Below are 21,464 nucleotides of genomic sequence, written 5' to 3'. Positions count from 1 at the left end.
TGTGTTGTGCTGTGTAACACCTTCAATCATTTATAGGTTCGTTTTTATTTAGGATTTACACTATGACTTACTCGTTTCATAAATATAGGGTTGTTCATCTGAAAATAACCTCATTTTAATTTGCTTCTACTGCAAAAACCACTGCGCCTGAAGTTTAACAAGTTACCAAATGTATTGAGAGATGAACATATTTCATTGTGATGGGTGATTCTATGGTATCACGAACAATTTTCAGTTGATGACTTCAATACACTCTAACGTGTTTTGGTGATGGGGAGGGGGTGAAAGTTTCTCCTTGCAATTAAAGGGAAAAAGTCAATGCTTTTGATTGAATTTAATTATTATGTTATTTCATGTTTCTGCCATTCTTGGCTAATCGCGACGATGAGGATGAGTGATAATATGATGAAATTGATGAAAGAACGCTCACAAAGAACACCCATGCCCACGCTGGGATTCGAACCCCGGACAAAACGTCGATACATACATCCTTTTGAAACAAACGTTGGACTTGTTAGGTGATCCGTTTCTTAAAAATCCAAGGAGAAACAAAATTGTGGTGTTTTAAGCGGGACGCCCTGTGTAATTATTGTTATGAATTTAATGCTATTCTGTGGGTATACTGTACAAGCTACTGAGAATGACCCGCGTTTAGAAAGAAAGCCTTCATATAAGAAACGTAGCTCAAATGAAAGGAGGAATGGTCTGATCTTCACACAGAACCCGGAAGAGAGGTTTCGTCGGAAGCTCTGCGCCCATTTGCACGTCAGCACAGACCGCCACTGTGCGCTTCTGAATATGGTTCTACACATCCGCCCCAGCTGTCGCGCCGACCTCAGCGTTTCCCACCTTCCCGCCCTTCCACAGAAATATTCTCATTAACTTGTGAACAGCCCCTGGCTTGGCAAGTTCCTTCATTTCCTGCCTTCACAGCTTCTGTTCCGCTCCGCTGGCGCTGGCAATCAGATATTTGGTCCACTTTAATTACTTGCACATTCCGCCAGGAGTTCGGTGTCTCCGTCTGACTCGATTCTATCGAAATGCCGCCTTCGATCTTTCGTACTATTCCCACTTCTTGGAACATCTTGTTTTCAACCTGTCTCCGCGCAGAGGGCAGGTGATGCAATAACAAACCAGATCCGGTGAATAGGTAGGATGTGATCATCTAAGTTTAAAATAGTTCCTCTCTGTGCGATGCTTTTAATATCTTTTCTACAGCTAGGTGAAAGGGTCTTGTGACCTTCACTCAATGTGCAACCATCTCCTCCTTTTGCCAAATATAGTCGTTTCATTTTCTGCTTGTAATTAAAAAAACCGTGGATCAACAGCCTGACTGCCGGCCTCACGCCCACCTGCCGAGGTGGGAAATCATCCAAACAGTTACGGGGTGATGTGTGGTCAGCACCACCAACCCCCAGTCGCTCTTCTAGGTCTCCATGAACGGGTTACGGTACTTATTCGCAGCTCCCCAATTTCCTCACGAAGGGGCGTGGCCACCTGTGGTAATACATATTCATGTTCGCTCTGTCCCGGGAATCTCTGGAGCAACGGGAACACGGCTGCAGCTACCAGCCGTTTACAACAGCGCGCACTGCTTTGCTCCGACCACTCGCTTCCTCCTCTTCTCTACTGTTGGGCGCGGCTTTGCGCCACAGATTCCCGACAGAGAGTGTTAGTTACCAAAATAATGAAAAATAATAATTAATCAAAAATTTCTCGAGCGGCGTGTCATACATCTGCGAATAACATAATTGGTGATTGGTAAAGAGACACAAAACCCATCGCGTAAACATAACTGTCTTTAGGTTGGCTGCTTTTAGTGTGATTGCCTCCCACTTCACAGTTCAAAAAGGCGTGTTGGGACAGAAAGTGCGAATTGCTTGTCGAAATTACATTTACGCAATCGCTCAACGAAGCGCTAAGTGGTGCCGAGGCTGTTACGTTGCCATCTGCTTACGAAACCCACCTGTCATAATGCAACGACTTTGTTACGTAATCATTCCGGATTTCAGAGCCACCTGTTGGCCGGGAGAAGAAGTAATAGAGACGTGAAGGAGGATATTAACTGAGAATGGCGGAAGATTTGTCGGTTATGTAATGATAGTTTAGGTTGATATTATTTTAGTTCTGACTTATGTTATTATATATTAGTGCGGTCTTTAATACATACAAAATATACTTTGTTCTCATGTTTGCCTTTGCAAAGACCAGTTTGTAATGATGACGTATTTTATAGAAAGCATTAAGTGTGTTTAACGACTAACCTATATATAGAACTCTTTTAAAGAATGAAAAATGATGATCGAGAATGTTCGTGGGTTGGTTGTAACAAAATGTAAGTTTATGTTAATTCTGTTTGCTTTACTTATTTTGTGTAAGTGTGTTGGAATTCTTAAATTGCGGAAGATTGTAATATTATAATATGAATTGTGTGATTTGGGAACTGCATTGCTGTATTTGACATGTGTATATGGGAGCCCAACACGAACTGATAACAGTTGAAGTCAATCTAAGTTTCTAAGCTAAAAGCCTCGGTAGCTCAGTCGTTAGGCCAGGTTCGATCCTCGGCGTGATTTATATCCACCTGTTGAATCTGCTCCGGCGCCCACCCAACGTCCCCAACGTCATATAAAGTGGGTACCTGGATGATACTCTGTGGGGTAGAGACGGTCAGAGATGAGGTGCTGATCACATCACCCCCACTTTCGGCCGTGGTCAAAAAAGTGTGGGGGTGATCACATCTCTCTACGCCTTCATGGCATGGTGCAAAGCACAGGGGAACACTTTACTTTTTTACAAAGTTTCTTACACGCATTGGAGGTAATATAATGTGGTGTTGCTCCCCGTCCTTAAAGCGTAAGTAAGGTGTCCGATTAAGAACCATAGGACATTTACACAGACCGAAATATCCGTGTCAAGTGTAACTTGCAGCTCTTCTTTTTTAAAAGTAAATAACTCTGGCCCTTATATGAAGCAATCTAAAAATTAATTTCCAACTGAAATAGCCATACACTGATGGGTATTAACTACACCAGTATTGTAATGCTAAGTTGCTGATCGTAAACGAGTTTTATACCTATGTTTTTTAAGTATCCTAAGACATTTCAGACAATTGGATTGTTTTTGCCCTAATCTTCCTTTTTTCTAGCCATTAGTGGCCCACATTATCCCTATACTACGTTCCAGAAGTCTGTGGGACAAGGACGATCATGATGGTAGAGAAGGAGAGAAAGCGAATGTGCGAAATTCTGCAAACGGCTGCTGTTTTACCCTCCATGCACTCACTTCTCCTCTCAACCGTTCATTGGTGGAGCTCGCTCGCGTCACTACTTGCGCCCAGAACTTACTTTCGTTCGCTTCCTCCAGAGATTCCCGAGACAGTGTGTGGGTGTTCTTTTTCTATTTCACTCCTTAATGCATCTTAGCTTCTGTTCGATACCCGGTGGAACCACATAGTGGTTCGGAACCCACTTTAAACTGAAGGTCCAGTCCCAATTAGCCTATGTGTGCATAAAAGTTGAATTAAAACAAAAACTCGATAAACAATAAACTCAATACAGTTTATGTATTGTTTACAGTATTTTCTTTCACAATAAATACATTATATCAATATCCGATTGTGACTTTTGGCCCGCCCTGTACAAAATCAGTTACCGAGATTGCAACACTGAGCCTCAGTTTCTCAAACCGTGGAGAATTTCAGCCGAGCTATGATCAAAGCACAAGATAACCAGAACAGACCTTAATTGATCTCCACATGACCACATTAATACGTTTAGCCAGGCCAGCTGGAAATATCGACCTCCCGGTATCCATTGCATTGGATTACCCGAAAATTGCTCTCTGTCAGAACACTTAGAACCACCCACCCTTTTTTCCCTATCCACCCCCCTCCCGCCCCGATCCGTGTGATTGGAAAATCACATTAGCCAGCTTCATTGAATCAAAGGAAGCATAACGTGCCGCACGGCTTTCTACACCGGTTGCCCATTCTGAGCGCATGATTGCCCACATAATTGCCAATATGGTCATTCGCGAACGGGGATTTTATGCACTGTTATTGTTTGCTTGCATGCTTCTGGCTGGCGTATTGCGCCCGCGTCGGCGATGAAAGGGGAATTTTTGGCGTGTTTAATGCGCTGCATTAAGGTACAAATTATCCCCACGCAATTATAATGGACGATAAAAGATTGTTAATCGAGCTACTTTTTCTCCCGGTGCTCAGCAGAAGGATCCACTGTCGTTTCGCGCATGCGCGGATGAGATTCACCGTCCGATTCTCCGTCAATCAATTTGTTTCTCCGCTCCGTTGAAAGATACGCACTTGAATTCTCTGTAGTGTTACGCCCCATATGCACGTTTTTTAAGTTCCACGTGCGTATTGAGTTGATGACTCAATATGGTTGACCCATCACCACCAATTTGTCGGGGCTTCGGAGATTTCATTTTCAGGCACGGGTATATGGAAAACTCTTGTCCAACCTAGTTCCAGAGGTTTGCGCAGAACCTGTGATTAGGGGGGGGAAGCCTTGATCAAAGTTCAGTTGAGAAAGAAAAACCTAATTCTATATCACTGTTTAAGTTTTATTGCATCGATGATTGAGTGTGTGTACACACACACACACACACACACACACACACACACACACACACACACACACACACACACACACACACACACACACACACACACACACACACACACACACACACACACACACACACACACACACACACACACACACACACACACACACACACACACACACACACACACACACACACACACACACACACACACACACACACACACACACACACACACACACACACACACACACACACACACACACACACACACACACACACACACACACACACACACACACACACACACACACACACACACACACACACACACACACACACACACACACACACACACACACACACACACACACATATATATATATACATAATCAATTCATCAGATCCATAACAAACCAACAGCAAAAATTATATAAATTGTCTCTCAAATGTGCGCGCTCCTTTTCCTCCAAACAATTGTTGATGCATTTAAGAGAAATCCGCTTAGCAGCTGTACTTCTCTCCCTGGTAATTTACAATGCAGCACAGAAAACAAATTGCGAGCGAAGCGAGCAAAAAAAATTGCATATCCAAATTTTAACAAAATTAAAACAATATTGATTTAATATGACGGAAAAATTTTAATGGAGCACCATAGCATTCCCTTTTACATTTTTTATAGACCTTTCGACGTCCAGGGCCAACTCCTGCCGATTCTTATGGCTCTGAACTTGACAAGACTGCAAGAAAAGCAGACATTGCGAGCAAAGCGAGCAAGAAAATTTTACGAAACGTATGTGTATTTGTATAAAATTTGGAACTGAGTGGAAAATTGCAGCTCTGTGCCCCCCTGCAGGTGCTCTTGGCCCCTCTGCTAGAGCTCTTGACCGTTTGGAAGAAATAATGCAAGAAAGACGAAAACTAATTCCATCTTGAGTATCCTTTGTCCTGATACTCTTAGTTTCTTCTAGTCATGCTTTCCTTTACATGTTTCCCCACCCCCCCTTTAAATTGATTTCCGTCCAAGGATGGGAGACAATGCCCTCTGCCCCCCCCTGTGGTTGCGCCACTGCATCCCCTTCCCCGTACTTGCTTTGAACTTTCATTGGCTTGAAAATACTTCATTTTCTTTAAGAGTATACTAATACCGTTTAATAACCGCAATAAGATTCCTCTATCCTAAATTTCTAGGTGAAAATATAATAATATAAGGGCATGGACGTCTGAAAGGGGGCAAGGATGGCCACATCTCCCCCTTAGAAACGGAATGTCAAGCTAGAAGTACATTTCCATACGTAAAATTAGATTTCAGTCATAATAATTTACATTAATTATTATAATGGGGATGCAGAAATGCGATATTTTCAAATTGAGGATTTTTTGAGGGGGGCAACACTATTTTCGGGGTAGCATATACCCCATGGAAAAATACCTTGCTTGTCCCTCAGTGAATACCATAAAAATCTTCAGACGCCCATGATTAGGGGGGCATTTTCCCCCCTTGCCCCCCAGTGCGCACGCCTAAGAATTGGACTATCATCTATGTAACCAACTTTAAGACAACCTTGGCATTCTGAGGTGGGTTAGACAGCGGACAGCCACGGGTAATGTTGCGAACCGTCAGTCACCGTGAAATACGGGCTATTCCACACGACATGTTGAGACGCGCTGTGACGAGTCATTATACTCACATTTAGTTCGTCCTTATGTGGACAGATGTCGTATGTGTACAGAACTGTGAACTTGCTTACAATACTTCGTCAAGTTCACGCTAGATGGTGCTGAATTTATAGCTTTGATTTTGGAAGTTATTTATAAGAAAATTCAAATCTATGTAAAGCGTCTTTAGGTTTATTTTGTAACATTTACAAATGATGCATGAACATTTATTATTTGTGAGATATTAACTACGTTATTTTATGTAAATCATATTCGTGGAGGTTTCCGAATAGAGTACTTACTATATGTCCACAAAATAAATGGCGTTGGAAGCAAAACTTCAAAGATGAAAAATTTTGAGGTCAAATGTGTGACAGAACACATCATTCCCACCTCAAGTTTTTTTAAACTAAGGTTTTCTCTTTTCTGTGAGTTGCATCCCAATAATGTATTCCATAAGGATCTCCATGGGTGGCAAAAGGTGAAAAAACGTATTGGTCTGGAAAACAACTACATCTGAAAGAAAATAATAAACGAAAAGAAATTCGCGTCGCCAGTAGTGAAACAATTCAAAATCTTACATGATAAGTAAATAAACACCTACCAATAGAATGTGTAGATGAGTGGTTAGTGTTACGGCTTCACGCTCTGAAGAATGCGTGTTCGAGCTCGGTTACAGATATTTTTTTGTTGCCAATGAGGTACCAACATGTGTGTGTTCTAATCCGCATTTAGACAGTGTTTTTCTGTTTAATCTGTAACCACAGCACATGCATTTTTAATCCATGATTTCACCTGCTAATTTCGAAAAGCATCTTCGATTTTCCTTCTTAAATAAATAAATAACTCATGGCGCGACAGATCTCGAAAGGCCTTGGCCTATCTCCCGACTGCCAGCTTCCCTCCCACAATCCTACATAGATGTGTGAAGAACTTAAACCGGTAATGGGGAGACATGGGGTCAGCATGTCGAACCCCCAGCCGTTATAGGAGATTTCCGAAACAGGGTTACGCTACTTACTCGTAGCTCCCCAATTTCCTCACGATGGTGGGTTGCTACCTGTCCTATATCTAGGCCGAGAACCCAGGTGGACTCGAACCCATGACGTCCGTCAGTCGGATTCTTATATACAGCTACAGATTTTACAACACAATTATAATGTTAAGATCTGGACTAAATCTGTCGACTCATATAACCTAATATGTTCTTAGCTAGTTTTCGTTTTAAAAATTGAAATTCTATTCATAACTCAACCAATCTTTTTTTTTTTCAATAAATGCTCGAATTTTGACGTGGCTGCTAAGAATTTCCACATACACGTTCCACTGTTTCTTGATCTGGCGTGATATGGAAAGCAAGAACTGTATGTCTCGTTCACATGCCTTTCCACATTTTGTAAGAAGTTTAATATGGAGTAGTTACTCTCAAACCCATTACATTTTTATAAAAAAGTAACAATGTCTAATTAATTCCATCCTAGGTATAAACTAGTTGGCACTGCACTGTAAAAGAAATCTGCCTTTGACGAGATGCGAACCCAGGACAATTGGTATGTTGGGAAGTTATTATACCGATTTTTTTATTTATTTATTGAAAGAAGCTATTACTTACACAGATTTTACATTTGGACGTGAATTTCAAAGGATCACATGTAAGAAATTTGCATACAAGGCTTTACAGGTTATCTGATCATTGTGATAATATTGTTCACTGACATAGAATTTGAATGACAGTTGTTGTACATGAGGTTGGTTGCCAAGCACATAATAGACGTAATGTCCTATGAGAAATTGCACTGCACGTGTTCTTGTGAGAAGAAAATACTGAAACTCTGGAGTTAATATATGGTTCACAATGAGGTCTTTCGGGGAGCGGCGGCATATGATTCCAAGGAACTTCTTGAGGTGTTTCCAATGTTCCACGACTGTCACACATGTCGTCAGTCGATGCACTAAGGTGTCGTCCTGTGTACATTTGGTACAATGGGAGTTATCTGCCATAAGGTATCTCTGCAATCGTACTCTCGTGACGATAGCATCGTGTACAGTTAAGTATCATATGGAGCGCATTGGATTGGGGAGGTGGGTCGCCGCTATGTTTCTCCACAAGGTGCTCCAGCGCACATTGGGGAATAATGGGACAATACGCGGAATATGTTTCATCCGGGTTTGCAGCATTTTTGATAGAGATTTGACTGTTATATCAGAAGGATCCACACTTGGAAGGAGCATCAACATGTAACAAATTTCCACTATGGTTGTTCGTAAATAGAGACATATAGTGGGTATAACACCTAGGTAAATTGGGGCACACAGTTCCACTTCATCCAGCATGGAGCGTAGCACACGAGCCGTAATGCTATCTTGATTCTGGACTATCATGGTGATATGGCGGTGCAAAAATAAGGCTTGCGCTTGTCGGTCGATACTCAGCAGGTTTAGTCCTCCAAGGCGAGTTGGTAGGCATAGTGTGTTATGAGCTACATGGAACAGGTGACCGTGCCAGAGAAAGCGTGTGATCATTCTCCGGATTCTCGCAGCCGTTTGGGTACTCACGGGTAGTATTTGCGCCACATACCATAGTTTCGAGAGTGCATAAGTGTTGACATATTTGATTCTAGCGCTTAGTGACAGTTGGCGTAGTCGGTTGAAATGTAATACTGCTTATATTTTGGGCACTATGGTTTGAAATGTGTGGTTGGAAGTCTCGACCAGGTTTCTCGAGAAGTAGATCCCGAGTACTTTCAATACGTCCGTCACGGTCATTGGGACAGATTCTGTCCAGTTCCTTGCCATTCTCCCCAAGGGTAGTATTTTTGATTTTCTCAGGTTGAGACACAAGCCTGTATTTACTCGTAATTGTTCCAAGATTTCCATTAGGTTAACATAATCCTGATGATCACGCACCACCACTGTGACATCGTCGGCGTATGCAAAAACTCGGTAGGTCTTGCCATATGCTTGTATTCCTTGTAGTCGTTGATTTATTTGGTGTAGGAAGGGGCTAAGAGCTGCACAGAAGGCGAGGAGTGAAAAGCAACCTTGCCTAACAGAGCGTTGGAGAACAAACGGCGAGGATAATGTTCCATTTACACACAAATGTACCCGAGCCTGGGTGTATAGGCTCTTTATCGCTTCTACGAAGGATTCTCCGAATCCAACGTGAGTTAAGTGCCGAAATAGATAATGATGATACAATGAGCCAAATGCTCCTTTGAAGTCCAGGGCCACTAGAGCTGCTTCCGAGTCAGGGGCTTCATTCATTACAGTAACGATGTCCCTGACTGAAATTGGTATAGGTCGTCATGGAACCAAATTTACCCATGTACAGTTGAAAACAATATTATAACGAGTGAGATAGACGCTCGAGTAAAGAGTACTTATAAATAAATACATTTGCTTGTTACAACCGATGTGTTGTTGGAATCAATGTATATAATTAGAAGGAAATATTGTTAGTTCTTGGTACATTCGAGGTTGTTGATATTCAGAATTCAGTATTCAACATTAACAAATAGACTAATTTGTAACGAATAGGTGAATATTCTGTTTTTTAACGTGATATTTTAGAACTTCATGATAGTTATTCAGGACAGCATACACCTGTCGTCGAAAATATTCCAAACATGGATATTACATAACTTGCTCACTATCGTATTCCTGTTAATCTTAATAATTATGTAAATTATGAACGTTTCATCATCTTGTAATTCAGGATTCAAAGAAGTTAGTTATTAATAAATACCTTCGTTCTGGTACACCTGTGTTCAAATTAAAATCACTATACACAAGTCACTTACCGTGTTGCATCAAGCAGTTGTATTTATATATTCTAATTGTGAATTCCTTTTCAGCTAGTGGTATTTCTATGTGTGCACTGGGGTGACCAGTTATTTACCAATTCCTTAAGGAATGCTCGCATGTTTCTGTAACTGAAAATAAGTAGTGATGTGTTGCAATTGACCTCGAGTACCACAAGTGGAGAATTTGAAATTGTTTGATTCCTTTTTATAGAAAAAGTAAAGTTGGGTAAGTTCTTTCACCACAGCGATGCATGTGCAAGGAGGATATCCATTTCATTTCGAATCCAAACAAGTAGGAAGGGTAAACATTTTGTCTCACCTTTCATTTGAGATAACTAAAGGATGTCTTAATAAAAAATTTCCAGCTTTCGTTAATAAGTAAAGACAATTAGAATATGTAGAGGAGAAGGTCTAAATATGGACGAAGGTTTAAAGATGGGTTTTGGAGTTATCAGCCCTGCTGGGTGCTGCAGCCTGGCAGAGGCTATGGGAACTGGTTATCTGCCAAGGACAAAGGTTGCGGAGCCAATTCGCAAGAGAAAGTGGTGGTTAGTTTCGGCCTTGGACGCTGTTAAAGAATTGCGACCTCCGAAAACTTTTTGCAGGTATGTTTTAACTCGGCGTTTTCTGAATTCTCATCTGCTTTGTATAGGTTATGATATTAGCGGTACATAAAACAAATGTGGGCTTTTATAATGCCATGATTTGTTTGTGAAATATGTACCACAGGGAGCGAAAATAAATGGAAGAAGAAAAATAGCGTGATGGTCTAAATATGGGCTATGACATGAGGTCTAATGTTGAGATCACATTTTCAACAAATATTTGGATGTTTTTCTTAATTTCGAGTTTTCCCATTCCGCGTGATTTTCAAAACAACAGATTATTCATAAATATGAATTTTATAATGTTTAAGCAAAAAATTACTGTTTTTTCATTTTAATTGCTTTTTGTGATATTGCCACTAGTAGTCCATATTTAGACCACAATTTTGAAATACATCATTTTACCATTTTTTGGAAATTGCTTTTTTTTTTAAAAAAAAATGGAGACCTATACTTTAACATGCTATTACATTTAAGTATATATTTCATAGATATGCATTTTAAAGGCAGGTGCTTGATGTATGACAACATAAAAAGGTGGGCCCATATTTAGACCTTTTCCTCTATTATTTAAATTGAAATATTGGGTAGATGTTCTTTGAAAGAGTGTCAGTTAGACTGGAAAGACTGGAAATCTTGTTCATGTTCAATATTAAATTTCATTTGGTTTATTTAATAAATAAATGTAAGTCAGCTTTACTGTGACACTCCATATGGCGTGTTCCGTCGCTGCCGAGTTGCTGTCGTAAGGTTGAAAGGATTATTTTTGTGAGTTCTGGAATTTGAGGTCTTGAGGTTTGATGATGGGGGTTTTCTGATGACACGGAGGACTGGGCATCTGCGCCCATGGCCTACCGCTTCAAAGCCTTCCCACATCGCCTCCAAGCAGAAGGAGAACATTTAGAGAACGTTATTTTCAAGGTGCGCTGATGTATGTGTTGTCCATATTCTGCACTGTATTAATTATATACAGGGTGTCTCAAAAGTAATAGCGCAAACTGACACAGGTGAAAGTACACGATAATAGAAGCAAAACAGTCTCAGTAAACATGGATCTGCAAACGAGCCGTTTTCGAGATAATTGCGAATGTGTGGTTACAAGCCGCCAATGACTTCATTGTTTGTAAACGTCGTCCTAGTTGGAAAAATGCTAACAATACAGTAAGAAAAGTCATTGGAGATCTCATTGCTTTTATTGAACACACTACTTACTTTAACAAATGTTTGTATGTTACATGTTACAATTACTGTACACTCGTACCTGTTAAAGGAGGTGTTCAAAGTGCCGTCCTTCCATCTGGATGCAATACGTACTGTATGCGATTCCGCATTGAGTTTGGAATTCTTTCGAACACCTCCGGTTCATTTCGGAATTGGTCACAAGCATGTACAATTCTCTGTACTGATTGTATCCATCCTGTTTGATTACAACGCCACCTCTCGGAAATGTTCTGTTTTGTCAACAAAGAGCAAACCTCGGAACGCGCAAGGAGTAAAGCACTCGGTGTTTCAATGCAATCAATGACGGCTTGTAACCACACATTCGCACACATTATTAGCTCATTTTACCAACTAGGACGATGTTTACAAACAATGAAGTCAGTGGCGGCTTGTAACCACACATTCGCAATTATCTCGAAAACGGCTCGTTTCCAGACCCATGTTTACTGAGACTTTTTTGCTTCTATTATCGTGTACTTTCACATGCGTCAGTTTGCGCAATTACTTATGAGACGCCCTGTATGTGTATATTTTAATTTCATGGCCATATAAAGTTATACAAGCACTCGCCGCCTTTCCGTTGTCATTTGAACTTGGTAGGTACAATATGTACCACCCTGTACATATATAAAAAAATATGATCACTTAATTTTCGATCTCCCAATCTCGAAAATTTCTCCTTGGCATGCTTTCACTCACGTCGCTACTGGATTCTTGTGGAAACGACGCGGTAAAGTCTGATTTATGATCAGTTCTTTTCCTTACTTTTCTCTCCCGGTGCTTCTCGTGATGGGAACATTCCTTCAGCATGGAACATCCCGTTTATTATGCACGTGGGTGAAAAAAGAGTTGAGTGAAAAGTGATTTCGATAGCTCCGCTCGTTGCCGCGCTGTGTTTAAGTGCTCTGAAGGGTCTCTCTCTCGTTACGACTCTCTTCAGTCCAGGCCCCATCGAAACGCAGGGTGGCTCGAAACTTCCATGTTTTTTTCAGATATTGTTGCCAGGATTCACGACGACTGTGCAAGTTTAGAAATGAGGTAGCACAAGTCTTTCATGACTTACTTTTTTCTTTAAAAAAAACGTGTTACACGTACTTCTTTCAAAGGTTACAGTTAGATGTTACCTTAGAGGTTCGTTATAAAACGAGTTGACTGTACTTGAAAAGTTACACCCCCAAAACAATTTCTTATACTCTATCCCGGGAATCTGTGGGGCAACGTCGCGCTGAAGGATAGGAACGATGTGTGCGTGGCGAAGCAGTGCACGCTGATACAAACAGTTGGGAGCTGCAGTCGCTTTCCCCCCCTCCACGCATTCCCGTTCCCTCGCACGTGTTCATTGTTCGAGCCCTCTCGAATCACTACTTGCGCAGAGACTTACTTGCTTTCGTTCACTTGGTCCAGAGGCAGAGTATAGTAGCAAATGTATATGTGAGGATCAACGTTTAATTTTTATTATTTAGTACATTGTAAAAGTGACTATTACTGTAGTTACTCATTCCTGAAAAAGTAACGAGTTACATTTAGAGTTGCTCATTTAAGAAAGTAACGAGTTACATTTAGAATTACTCATTTAAAAAGCAACGAGTTACATTTAGAGTTACTCATTTAAGAAGTAACGAGTTACATTTAGAGTTACTCATTTAAAAAGTAAATAGTTACATTTAGAGTTACTCATTTAAAAAAGTAACGAGTTACATTTAGAGTTACTCATTTAAAAAGTAACGAGTTACATTTAGAGTTACTCGTTTAAAAAAGTAGCTAGTTACATTTGAGTTACATTTAGAGTTACTCGTTTAAAAAGTAACGAGTTACATTTAGAGTTACTCGTTTAAAAAAGTAACGAGTTACATTTAGCGTTACTCATTTAAAAAGTAACTAGTTACATTTAGAGTTACTCATTTAAAAAGTAACTAGTTACATTTAGAGTTACTCGTTTAAAAAAGTAACGAGTTACATTTAGAGTTACTCGTTTAAAAAAGTAACGAGTTACATTTAGAGTTACTCGTTTAAAAAAGTAACGAGTTACATTTAGAGTTACTCATTTAAGAAGTAACGAGTTACATTTAGAGTTACTCATTTAAAAAGTAAATAGTTACATTTAGAGTTACTCATTTAAAAAAGTAACGAGTTACATTTAGAGTTACTCATTTAAAAAGTAACGAGTTACATTTAGAGTTACTCGTTTAAAAAAGTAGCTAGTTACATTTGAGTTACATTTAGAGTTACTCGTTTAAAAAGTAACGAGTTACATTTAGAGTTACTCGTTTAAAAAAGTAACGAGTTACATTTAGCGTTACTCATTTAAAAAGTAACTAGTTACATTTAGAGTTACTCATTTAAAAAGTAACTAGTTACATTTAGAGTTACTCGTTTAAAAAAGTAACGAGTTACATTTAGAGTTACTCGTTTAAAAAAGTAACGAGTTACATTTAGAGTTACTCGTTTAAAAAAGTAACGAGTTACATTTAGAGTTACTCATTTAAAAAGTAACTAGTTACATTTAGAGTTACTCATTTAAAAAGTAACGAGTTACATTTAGAGTTACTCGTTTCAAAAGAAACGAGTTACATTTAGACTTACTCGTTTAAAATAGTAACGAGTTACATTTAGAGTTACTCGTTTAAAATAGTAACGAGTTACATTTAGAGTTACTCATTTAAAAACGTAACGAGTTACATTTAGAGTTACTCATTTAAAAAGAATCTAGCTACAGTTGTAAAGTGTTTAAATTCTTATTTGTGCGATATATCGGTTTACAAATAAGTTTTTGGATTTTGGCACAAGGCTAAGCAAATTATATTTTCATTTTAACGTAATCACTTTGTATTTACTGAGTATAAAAATAATAACCTATTTTTTTCTCTTTTTTCAGATTCCATGAGCAATCTTGGCTACGCAAGTTGTCGCCAGACGTAATATTGACAACAAATCAGATAAGTTGATTATATATGTTGTACTTATCATGGGATGCTAGGTAGGGTATAGCACTAGTAATAGATCTAACGAAGTATACGTATAAGGCAAAAATTAAAAATTTTAATAATTTTGTACTCATCATGAGTTAGGTAAATAGCTGCATGTAACACCTAACTCCAAATTTTCACTATGAATGTTTGTAATTTACGCTACAGTTTTAAGTTTTATATTTTTGAATCCTTTTTCCAATGTTTAATACTTTGTTACATATTAGTTATGTCGAAGACAACTTTATTTAGGAAGATAATCGGTTATCTAAACGAGTTGGACTTCGTTCTTGAAAATACGCCATGACCTCCGATGACTTCTATAATTCACAGGCGAAATGGATGGGCTCACCTGTATCTTTGTAACCTGCTTACCAACGTTCACTGTCAAATAATGTAATAGTCAAGAACATGGCGATCTGAAGCGGAGACCGAACAACAGTTTTCACGTTTATGACGGTACGGACCCGTGCTTCGTGTTAACTTGATTGATTGATTGATTGAATCGAAAATTCTGGGTGGGTCAGCACGTTTAACAGCGCTACCGCCTCGTAGATATTTCGGTTCCCGGTGGCAGATGAAAATGTGTAGGCACCCGTCACATTATATGGGGCCCGCCCCTTACCGTAACTAAAATAAACACGCCTGAGGACTATAATACTGTATCTTTACCTGGGTTGAAAGCTGATGCTGTTTAGGGACACCCAGCGCATATAAGGACAGAACACAGCCCTACAGAGAATTATACTGACCGTAGGTCAAGACGCCAGAGCCTCGTTACCCGGAAGTGAGGTTGACACTTGAGTGAAGGTCACCCTTTACACGCCCACTTCGTGTTAACTGTACAACGTTAATTATGATTGTACTTGTGCCTTGTTCATTGCGCATCAAGTTAATAAGAACTTCCATTCCGTGTCTTAAGACATTTAACATGTGTGATCTAATTTTTCTGACGTTGTCCCTGCATAAAGGAGCTCTGCGGTTCACCCAGCCTCAGGGTATCACTTGCTGCAAGGACTGGACCCTCCGATGTGTCGTGTTTGTAATGTATTTTTAAGTATTCCGCATATTCTTGTTGAATGTGGCGATTTTCCTTTCCCAGGCAGATTTTTAATCTTCCCAACTGTTTGTCATCCCTGTTGGGAGATGACAACAGTGTCTTATCAAAGGTTTTTAGCTGCGAAGAGCTGGTTTCTTCCACTCCCTGTGAGGAAGCTTTTAGTTCATTCTTACTTTTTAATGTGTTGTGTTTGTCTTGTACAGGTCCCTTTACAACCTTGCATTTTTATTTTTTCCGAAGGGGCTTTTTGCACCCCTTCTTTTAACTTGTTTTAAGTCAGAATTTTAGGTAAGGAGATATTTCCCCGCATACACTGAAGGATGCAAAATGATCTTAAGTGCCGACGCACCCAAAACTTTTAATTCTATCAATCAATGCGGTAGGAGCGTGGTGCTGATCACATCACCTCCAAAATGGGAACTTTTCCTTACATTTACCTTACAAGGTACCTTTTTACCGCTCCCACCTCCCCGTCGCCTTTTCGGGGCACTGAAGAGTAGAACAGAGCTTGACTTCACCCGTCAGTGTGTAACGCCTTTGAGAAGTGCATTCTTTCTTACCCGGGGAACGTGATGCGGCTTTAAAATCTCTGAAAGAGAGAGATTGAATGGTGATGCTTCCTTGGAATGCCTTCCTCATACCCAGACGCCATCTCTACTAAGGAAGTCAATAGGAAAGATTGTCGACAGCTGCGGCTTTCATATTGGCCTGGGAGGATCCGCGACTTCTCCAAGATTTTCTTCCCCTCGTTATCATCTCTCCGGACGCATTCACTCTTCTCCAAGAGATCGATTGTGCGTTTCCATCTTCCCCTGCAGCCGCCTCCGGAGATAGGAATTAACAATACGCGCATCATCTCAAGTATCCACAGCGTCTTCCGTACGAAAAGTTCCTGCTCGTCGGAACTTCAAGTCGAGATATCTCCACCCGGTATCTTCCCTTTTAGAAAGAGGATTGTCCGAGATTCCAGACTTGCACAATGGATGTGCTTCTGCTATGGTTTGGAGCGTCGAGTGCTTTGCGAGGCAAATAATGGCGCTGGAGTCTCGACGAAGACTTCCGTTTTGATCAGAGATCGCTTTGTCTAATGTTCCTAACCTTGAGAATGTTTTCTATTGATAGTGGAGCGAGACGTGAGCAAAACTTCATATTTATATCTACGAGGCACGTTCAGATAGTACTACCACCCATTTGGTACAACAAGAAAAAAGTGAGTATATCAAAACCATTCTACTCTGAAAGCACATGCCTTTGACCTACGAGGGCAAGTCAGTAAATAGGTCACAAACAGAGGTTTGATAGCTGTTCTAAAGGTGTCAGCACAATCCAGCTTGATGATTTTCAGTTAGCAGTTGCTATAGATTCGACGCGCGCATGGGCAGCTCAGTTTAAAGCTGGCGACCGTGCTCAAGGACTGTAAGTGGTTGATGGAGATGATTCGAGCTGACAGGCGAGTGACGACAGACAGCATAGCAAGTGCAATAGGGTGTTCTCATGGTTTAGCCTACAGCATAATGCATGATCGTTTGAATTTCCGAAAAGTGTGCGCATGGTGGCGGCAAACGTTTCTGGGACGATGAAGATGTCGAATTTCTGGCTAGAACAGCAGTAGACTTTTTTATGCAACAGGTTTTGGGGGACGGATAATGCGATGGGATAAGTGTATCAATCTTGGTGGGGATTATGTTGAAAAATAAAATAAAAAACTGTTTTCAAGTCAGTATCTCACTTGGAGGTATTTTTTTAATAAACATTTGTGACCTACTTACTGACTTATCCATGTATTTTTCTACATAAGCACCCATGGCATTGAGATAAGTTTCTGCATACTCTCGCCATACACTTCTGCCACTAGTCTTTTGACGAAAGGAAGCTGTGTCAGCGGAAGGATACGCAGATGGCATCCAAAGTCTCACGTTGTGAGTCAGTTGTGCGTGAGCTTCCGTGCGTTGACGTGGTTGCCGATCTCGCTTAGAGTCCATGATGAAGAACGTTGGCTGGTTGGCTGTCGTTATGGACGAATTGCTGCGTAACGTGCGTAAAGTAGTGCAGCGATTATCATTCTTTTACAAAGTTAAAGGAGTTTGGGGGAGAAAAACGCTTTGAGGTCAACTCTAACTGCATAACGGCAGAATTTGATTGATTTGGTGTTGTAAGTCCACTTTATACACAGTAAGGCTAATCGGGACTAGACCTACAGTTTAAAGTGGGATCCGAACCACACTATGTGCCTCCACCGAGTATTGAACCCGGGACCCCTTGATTAGCATAATAGCAGAGGAATGACCGTTGTAGCAAGTGTGTCTGCAGAGGAACAATACTTCGAAGGTGACCGTTCTCTTAATAAGAACACATCATCTGGATGTGCCTGCTGGATTAATTCCAGGAACTTGTTGATAAGACCTCGTATATTAAAATTGATAAGGTTCATTAAATCAACCCGGTAGCCGAATCTTCGTTTACAGAGGCGGCAAGTGTTTGTTCAGCGGAACCAAATTCTTTTACTAATCGTCCCAAAATATTTGCAATCACAATTACCAAAATTTTTGTTTGTAGTTATTGAAAAGTTCAACCAAACTTGATTTATTAATTGAAGTAAATGAGTTTGTTTGTGTGTACTATTGCACTTTCAACATATTTATTTCAGTATCTTCGAACCAGAAAATGGACTGAAATACCAGATAGATTGCCTGATGATAAGGCACAGAGGCACCAAACAACCAAAGAAATGACATCTAGTTCCCATCGACTTGACAAATGGCGAACGAAGCAATAAGAAAGGAAGTGGAATTCTCTGAAGGTTTTTACGGCTTCTACAGCCATTTCCTCGAAGTCGCTGTAAATCCGGATCTTTACGCAAGCCAAAAAAGGCTCTTCAAGGTCGTAAACCCGGGCCCTTTGCGTCCTTCAAAGCGCCAGCTAACGTCGCCGCAGATAGGTCCATGCGGTTCCTCTGCGGGACTCTCCCGGTAATGTATGGGAAAGCCTAGGGGGAAGTCCCCGGTGGCGCAACGTAGCGGGACGTCGCGAGGTTCTTAGTCTTGGTGGAAGGACTCCAAGTCGGATCGAAACGCCATTAATAACTCAACGCACCAACTCTGCGGGCCCTCCCTCGGGGATTTTTCATCAAAACTGGTTGTCTGGTCCGGAATAGGTAAATGGCGAGGAAGAGAGCTTTCCGTCCCCCAGCGGAGTTCAAAATGTCCGTTAGAATCTTGTCGGCAAAATGGCGCGTGTAGTTGCGCAACTGGCCGCACCGCTGCGATAGCATCCAAAGCCAGACCGGCCAGAGAACAAACTTCAGGAAACCCAGGTTTTTGGCCTCCAGTTGTGGGAGTTTCAAGGGGGGAAGGCGGTGTTGCTACACGCCTGATTTTTGTCCAGTCGTACACACACCTTTTCCTGTCGACATGCACCCTTCGTTCTTGTTTCAGCGAGAGGCAGGGAATGGGAGACTCATTCGCTTGGTACGCGGCGGCAACGATTTGGCTTCGCCGTGCTTGGCCTTGTTGGGGATGCCACCTGTTTCGAAAACGAGTCGAAACGAAAAATTTGGTAACGTAGGATACCACGAGAATTTCCCCTCGCAACGGCAACTGGACAAAGCAGATTGGTTCAGCTGTTCATGTGACCCTCCCTGGCTTACGAAGGAAAAGACAAAAATAGAATTTTGAAGTTTTATCTTTCGCCTAACAGGTTTAGTTGTGTGTTGAGAACGTAACTAATGTCAAAGATAAAAGCTTCTAGGTGAAAGTAATTTTGAAAGTAATTAAGTGTAACTCAGTTTTCAAAATGAATAACTTCAACCAGTTACTTTTCAAAGTGAATAACAACGAATGAGTTACTCTCAGAGTGGGTAACTATGACTCGATAACTCTCCTAACAAATTTATTGCAACTGCGTTACTGTACTAAGTGCGTAACTGTAAACTGAGTTATTTATTAAGAGAAGTAACTGCAATTGAAGTAACTTTTCAAAATGAATAAACTGCAACTGAATTACTTCTCACGCAGATTTAAGTGTAACAGACTTATTTTCCATAGTTGGTAAACTTTAAACTATTTTCGCTATCAAGAGCGGAGATAGTGTTTCCATTTCTGTTTGTGTGACTTGATGTCGCTTTACCAGCTCTTATGTTAATCGCGACGCTGAGGTCGAATGATGAGCTCACGAAATGGATGACGGGGCAAATCCAACACGTCCGTGCGTTCCCCAGGACTCGAACTTAGGACTCCCGCGTCGGTAGCGCGTTACGCAAACCACTCCGCCACAGAGGCTGGCACGGATTCGCGCACGATTCAAGGGAGTAACGAGCCCCCGGGAACCCCCGCGATTTAGATAAAATAGCCTTCCCTGGAGTTGCCCTAGCAATTTGCCCCCGGCGCGGCCGCCGAACGTCAAAGCGCGTCCGTTTTATGTTAAATCGAATCAGGCATTAACAGACTCCAAAGCATTGGCTGCGCTTCATTAACCGCCCAATCGAATGACGGAGCGAGGGGAGGTAGAGACAAATAGGCCGCTCCCTCAGACTTCCGTCTCATCCCCGTCAAATGCCCCAATTTCGTCTTGTACACGTCAGCTTCCCTTGTGCTGTTCCGTGTGCACGTGTACGGAAGTTCCCAGGCAACGTCTCCCGAAAGGAACAGGATTCGAATCACCTAAACCTAAAAACAAAATAGCTTTAACGATGTCTTATTGCAAAATTCTGTTAAAATGGTGATATCAAATCACTGTGACATTGTGAAATACAGTACTTTCTGTACAATTCAGTAGAGCTCGGAAATTGAAAAAAATGAACATTTTTTCTGAGCCTTGAAAACAATGCTAAACCTGACACAGTCCGTTTCCCTTAAGTTAGAACCAGAAAACATTGTTTTCATTGTTGCATTTTTCGACTTAGGTAATTTTTTAGTAGATTTGCCTTTTTCTTCGTTGTTGGGGTTTATTTTTCTTCTCCCCTGCTGTTTCGTGCATTTGTTTAAATTTTCTGGCATGGACTTTTTAGCAAGTTCATCATTAATAAAGAAAATACAGTCAATGGAAATGCATAAGATTATTTTTAACTGAAATTTTTGTCAATGAATAAATAATTAATTGTGGTACAGCACTTAAAATACTTGGTGTGAAATGATGCATACTGTTTCTATAGTGCTGGCCACTATAATCGCTTCTATCTGTGGTTTTAGACACAATATATACAAAATATATAATCTGATGTACGCGAAACAAAACTGTATTTTCAAATGCTGACCGATTACTATATCCTACAAGGCCCATTATGAAAGGAGGAAAATTACTTTTACAGAAAAACCTTGAAGTATATAAAACAAAGAAAACTACATTACCACTTAATTGCTTTTCTTTGCTTCAGTAGTTTAAATTAGTTTAAAAAATGGAGCTTTCATTTTAAAAGAATTATTTCTAGGTAATTTTTTACCATTTTTATGTCATTTTATAATAATTTTAAGGGCATTCTACAGGAAACTTTTAATATTATTTTTACGTCATCAACTTGTAAGTCACAATGATAAGTTCTGAAATTGCTGAGGACTACAGGGTGAAC

Source organism: Lepisma saccharinum, chromosome 24, assembly GCF_977018435.1.
Source record: "Lepisma saccharinum chromosome 24, izLepSacc3.1, whole genome shotgun sequence".
NCBI classification, from domain to species: domain Eukaryota; kingdom Metazoa; phylum Arthropoda; class Insecta; order Zygentoma; family Lepismatidae; genus Lepisma; species Lepisma saccharinum.
The sequence above is the reverse complement of the archived record's forward strand: the minus strand, read 5'-3'. Positions refer to the sequence as shown.